Source organism: Salmo trutta, chromosome 18 (genome assembly GCF_901001165.1).
Source record: "Salmo trutta chromosome 18, fSalTru1.1, whole genome shotgun sequence".
NCBI lineage: Eukaryota > Metazoa > Chordata > Actinopteri > Salmoniformes > Salmonidae > Salmo > Salmo trutta.
This window is the reverse complement of record NC_042974.1, coordinates 43,521,657-43,527,656: the sequence shown is the minus strand read 5'-3', so window position 1 is coordinate 43,527,656 and position 6,000 is coordinate 43,521,657. Positions and strand designations below refer to the sequence as shown.

At 43.5% G+C, this 6,000-nt stretch overlaps 1 protein-coding gene across 6 annotated transcripts in view; it reads left to right on the top strand.

Annotated features, from left to right (window-relative positions):
* LOC115153340 (zinc finger MIZ domain-containing protein 1) overlaps positions 1–6,000 on the top strand; it is a 196,875-nt gene that overhangs the window by 169,067 nt on the left and 21,808 nt on the right. Inside the window, exon 1 of one of the 6 annotated variants that reach the window (XM_029698687.1) lies at positions 3,376–3,647. The exons of 4 other annotated variants lie outside the window; for them this stretch is intronic. The gene's annotated coding sequence lies outside the window, so the exon portion shown is untranslated. Of the gene's footprint in view, positions 1–3,375; positions 3,648–4,072; positions 4,265–6,000 lie in introns of those variants that run through there. One more of the 6 variants, XM_029698689.1, reaches the window with a different exon arrangement.

The following is a 6,000-nucleotide window of genomic DNA, read 5'->3' as shown; positions in this document are numbered from 1 at the left end:
AAATATCATACCCTCCAAAAAATACTAACCTCCCCTGTTATTGTAATGGTGAGAGGTTAGCATGTTTTGGGGGCATGATTTTTGTGCATCTGTAACTTTCTCACTCATCATTATTCACGATTCGTTCATGATTATCTGTAATCATGTTAGCATCCATATTCTGTACTGTCGCCTCATATGAAATATTTGTTCTCAAATCCAAAATGCAGGAGTATAGAGCCAAAAATAAAAGTTTTAACTTCACTGCCCAAATAAATATGTAGGGGAGTGTAGCTGCCTCTATCCACACTGTTGTGATAGTATTTGCTGTTAGCATGGCTACCCCACACATTAGGCCACCTTGGTGCCTGTTCTATTATTAGCTTTGTGTTTGTTACTGTATCCCAGCCCCATCCCCACAGGAGGCCTTTTGCCTCTTGGTAGTCCATCATTGTAAATAAGAATTTGTTCTTAATTAAATTGCCTAGTTAAATAAAGGTTAAATAAATATATAAAATGAATATCTGTTGCTGTGGCTGCATTACTAGCTGCAGTTAGCCGATAGCTGTTAGCCGATAGCTGTTAGCCGATAGCTGCTTGCAGTTGCTGTATCTGGGATTACCCAGCTGCAGTTCGCTGTTAGCCATTAGCCATTGCTGTGGGTTACCTGCAGACTGTTCACTTCCCTGCTGGAGAGTCATTAGATAATGGTTATGCTGCCCTACAAAGACCAGAGCTAACCCTAATCCTATTCCTCCCAGGAGAGAGCTAGCTCTGAGATGGAGGATGTGCCACTGTCAAGATCAACTGGCAACGCTATGGTAGTCTAAACATAACTTAAAAGGTTAAAAAAGTTACCTAAAAGATTAGGTCTTCATAGAAAAAAGATGTTTATTGGTAATTAACTGTATCAAAAAGGTAGCCTATTCATCTGACTGACTCATTTGCTAGTTATTTATAGCCTTCCTCAGACATATGCCTAGAAGGGGAAGTGGATAGACGTAAGGCACAGAGCATTATGAGTTGTTTCACATGTAGGTGTTGTACTGTGCAGACCAGTGGATATTTAGGGTTACCAAACTAGTTCTTGGTTCCTCTCTAGTGGCAGCAGTCAGTCAATCATTCACCTGTCTCATGTCCATCCTTTCCTGAAGCTGTCTCTGTGACATTCAACAAACACATTAGTGTCCCTCAAAATGACAGCACCGACAGACATTTACACCTCTCGCTCATAATGCTCACTGCTTACATATTTGCATGAAGAAATATTTCCGACAACTCCTTTTCTGAATTCCGGAGAGGGGCGAGTTTGGAGTTGTTCTTGGGTTGATTTCAAGGTGTGACCGAGGATGATTTATTTTTTTATTTTTTATGCTTTATGTATTATTTCTTTCAACAAGTCATGGCATAACATGTAGGCTAGTGATTACTACCTTACAGCACAGCAGAATGTCAACAATGTTTGGTTATTGTTGGCAGAGGAAACTAAAGGTTGTAGAAAGATGCAGGATCTTGCTTGTATTCCCTTAAATTAAAAAAGTATAGCTGTTTCTGGCAAATAAATACAAAGTTATTGGATTGGATTCTATTGCATATTGACTGTTTTGCAATAGAGAAGTATTTAATATCACTCATTCAGGGATTGAATTTGAAACGGCTATGTGACCTTATTCATATAGATACCACAACGAAACTGTCTTTTGGGTTTAGGGGGAGGGGTAGACTATATGGAGAGAGCAAGAGACTGCATGACTAAGACAAGTGTGCAGCCAAGTTAGCCAACAGCGATGCTACTCTCTCTTGATTTCCTTGCTACTTAGCGATAGAGCTGTACATACAGCTCAGAGACTGTATAGAGACTGATAACTCAGAGACTGATAACTCAGAGACTGATAACTCAGAGACTGATAACTCTCCTCCTGTTTCTTTCTCTGCTGCTTGTCGCAAATCTATCACTGTCGTCTCTAAAGTGAAATCGAGAGGGTTGTGAAAAGGTGTAACTTGGGACAAATAAGGGAGAGAAAGCTGTTAAGGATGTATTTGTTTGGAGTGGAGGGGAAAGGGAAAGGGAAAGGGAGATGAGGGTAGAGGAGGGGAGAAGGAGATGGAGAGAGGTTATAACTTGGCTGTGAAGGTACAAAAGAGAGAAAAATAATGTAAATGATCTTGGATGTGAAGGGAATATGGGGACAGAGAGAGAGTTGGCCAGGGTTCTGTATTAGTTGGAAGTGTCCCTCCACTGACGTCCCCCTCTCTGATCTCAGACGTAAAGAATGTTGAGCAGGCCAGGCAGGGCTGTGTGTGGAGAATGTTGGGCCAGTCAGGCCAGGCAGGGCTGTGTGTGGAGAATGTTGGGCCAGTCAGGCCAGGCAGGAATATGGAATGCTGTTAGCACTGAGTAAATCAACAAAGCACGCTCCCTGGGAAATCTGCTGTCGCACGTCAGGGAAAGCAACAAATGCAGCGTGTCAACAGTGACGGATCGCTTCCAGTGTGAGGCAGGCTGTAACTCACAAGCAAAACATATTCTGTACACACTCTCTCTTTAGCTTTGTCTTTCACACACTCACCCTTTCTCTGCCCCCCCCCCCCCCCTTCTCTGTAAGTTCTCTGTTTCCCTGTAGCTGCGTGAGGCAGAGTGGTAGTTCTCCTTTTTTTAGTTCTCCTTTAGAGAGAGAGAGAGAGAGAGAGAGAGAGAGAGCAGTCCTACTACTGCATTATTAACTGATGTTGCTATAGGGCTATTTATAGTGTGTATGTCTGACACTAAGCTTTGCCTCCTTAGATGAGATGATGATAATGATGAAATCACTTTGCAACATAAAAGTACCGTCAACTTTTCAAACTAGTAAAACCCTGAAACAGATAAGTGTTCCGTTTTCAAAAGGTACGGAGGAAAATGCTTATTTTACGTGGTTATGATGTTATAATATTTTACTTTAGGTGATTCATTGGTTCACCTTTACAGTGAAATGTAAAAAGTCATTTTGCTAATGCCAAAGCTGAACTTCAGTAGAACAGTGCTGACTTAGCCGGTCTCTTTTGTGGAGGAAAAGTGCGAAGGGAGGATATGACAGCGTACACACCTTGGGTGAAGAACTGTTTCACATTGCACTTTCCACACAGTGAAATGCTGCATCAGACCTCCGTGTGTCAATGATGGTCCTCTGTAGGCCTGCGTGCCCTCTCTCTCTCTCTCTCTCTCTCTCTCTCTCTCTCTCTCTCTCTCTCTCTCTCTCTCTCTCTCTCTCTCTCGCTCGCTCACTCTGTCTCTCTCTCTCTCTCTCTCTCTCTCGCTCGCTCGCTCGCTCACTCTTTCTCTCTCACTGTGTTTCTCTGTTTGTGTCTCCCTCTGTCTCTGATGCATTGGCCTTTGGCCAGGATACTGTCTATCTAGCATGTTAGGTCCCACCCACTTCTGCAAGTCAGAAATGTGAGCTGGCTGCGTTTTTTTCTCCTTCCTCCCCGCTAGCTAAGTGTCTGTGGGGCTGTCTGTGTGTCTGAGAGAGAGTGTGTGTGTGTGTGTGTGTGTGTGTGTGTGTATGTGTGTGTATATGTACATACGTGCCTGTGTGTGTGTTTGCATGCGCGATTGGAGCTTCAGGGGCAGTGCAATGGATCACTAGTGAATAAAGAGGAGGCATAAATAACAGCACCACACAACAGAGGTGAGGAGTCCCTGTTTCTACCGCTCTCATTCTCTGACTCTTTCCTTTTCCCTCACTTTCTTCTCTTCTCTTCCCCTCCCTCCTCTCCCTCCTCTCTCCCTCCTTTCCTCCCTCCCTCCATCCTGTCATCTGTGGAGCCAGTTGGAGCTGGTAGCAGGTACAGCAGGAGGCAGGAACCCATTACTATGGTGCAAGCTCTCTGATTGGCTGAGCCGGGGAGACCGGGAGACTGCTTCTAAATAATAGATGTGCATTGTGCCGACACTGGACAGGAAGGAGAGAGAGAGAGCGAGACAGAGAGAGAGAAAAAAACACAGGCAGAAGGAAGAGGGAGAGACAACAGGGAGAAAGAGAGAGCGAGGGAGAGGGAGAACGAGAGATAGAGAAGGGGAGGGGAAACAGAGAGGCAGGGGAAGAGGGAGAGAGACAGCAGGGAGAGAAAAATAAAAGAAAGGGCAGAGGAAAGAGAGTTAAAACAAGGGAGAAATAAAATAAGCTAGAGCGTTGCCATTGGCCTCTGTGGGAGCTTAGCTGTGTTCTGACATCAGAGCCTTCTCTCTCTCCCTGTGCCATGACGACAATGAGATGAGACACACTGGGACTTTTCTTGACTCTGGGTAAGTCTGAGAGCGGTGTGTGAATGTGAGTCCGTGTCCGAATACCCGTATTGAGTATGCTTTAAATGCCAGGATGTCATACTAATTTCGCCTTTTCATCTAGTACAATTCGCTGCACACTATTGAGGAAGAGAATTGTCATTCGAGACCCACGTGTCTGACAACAGCTGATAATCAGCTGAGGGGACACACTGTACCAAAATCAACAAATGGCGGGAATCAACGCAGTTGCGCATTAGATGATGCATTCTCAGTAGGATAAGCCTAGTATGTTGATATTTGTAGCTTACTGCATCGTTGTTACTAAACAGTATGTTCTAAATAGTATGTAGTACGATTAGTAGGGTCATTCCATGAAATGAGTTCCTTTTGCGTCCCTTTGATATTTTAAGTGGAAATTGTGCACAAATATTGCATTTTTTGAAAGTATGTTATATTAAATGAAGCACCCTTTAATATTGACCACATGGAAAATTCTATAAATCTGATTTTGAATATGAATAACGACTTGCTAAGGTGCCAAAATTCAGCATTTTGACATGTCCCTCTGTGCATCCTCTGTGACTTCTAGGAACCCACTTAAGCCCAGTATTTCTCCAAGTTCCACCATCATTGTAAAACCCTAGTTATTTTGTTGCTTTGACAAAGTCATTTCTGAAGACTATTATTTATTTCATGTTATTAATCATACATTTGAAGGTAAATAAAACAACAACCTGTCCCTCATTTTAAGGTCAAGCCTGTTACGTGAACTGAACTTTTTTTTTATTCAAAAGAGACATTGAACATCTAATAGTCAAATCCTAGTGTAAAAGCAGGTGAGCTGGTTCTACTCTTTTTGGCCATTTTCTGGTGTTTTGTGGTGGAAAACTGCGCTGGTCGAGCGTAACACGTCAACCCTGTTACCCAGGCTAGAAATGTTTAGTGAAGCTTGCATTCAATTGCACCTCCCTGTTGCACATAACAAGCTTCCATTCCCTCTGTCACAAGGGGATTTATGGCTGATTTAAGATGAAATCGTCAACCCTGTTACAGTCAGCCCCTTTAATGTCAGCCCTGTTAGGTTTTTTAGCACTTAATAAGCACCTAATAGTCATTTTTTTATTTAACATGAGATGAGAAGTGTTTTTTATTAAGTTGAACATTTGCTCTCGACAGAATGTTAAAATTTCGGACACAGCCTGTGATTTCGGACACGGCCTGTGTGTGTGTGTGTGTGTGTGTGTGTGTGTGTGTGTGTGTGTGTGTGTGTGTGTGTGTGTGTGTGTGTGTGTGTGTGTGTGTGTGTGTGTGTGTGTGTGTGTGTGTGTGCGTGTGTGTGTGTGCGGACCACGTGTGAGCGTATCTGTGAGTTGAGCTGTCTGCTTGAAGAGACATCGGAAGGTGTTTGGATGTGTTCATGGTTCTGTGATGTATGTGTTTGTGTGTGTGCATCTGAGATTATGTGTGTGTATGCATGTGTGTGTCAGGCAATCCCAGTCTGGCTTTGGGTTTAAGTAGGGTCCCCTGCTGTGGCTCAAGATAAAAGGACGGTTTTGAGTCTGAAAGCATAGAAAGACTGACTAGAATGGACGCTCCTGATGGCTTCATTGATGGGAAACTATGTCTTGGAGTGGTTCCAAGGGACTATGTCTTGGAGTGGTTCCAAGGGATAATGTCTTGGAGTGGTTCCAAGGGACTATGTCTTGGAGTGGTTCCAAGGGACTATGTCTTGGAGTGGTTCCAAGGGACTATGT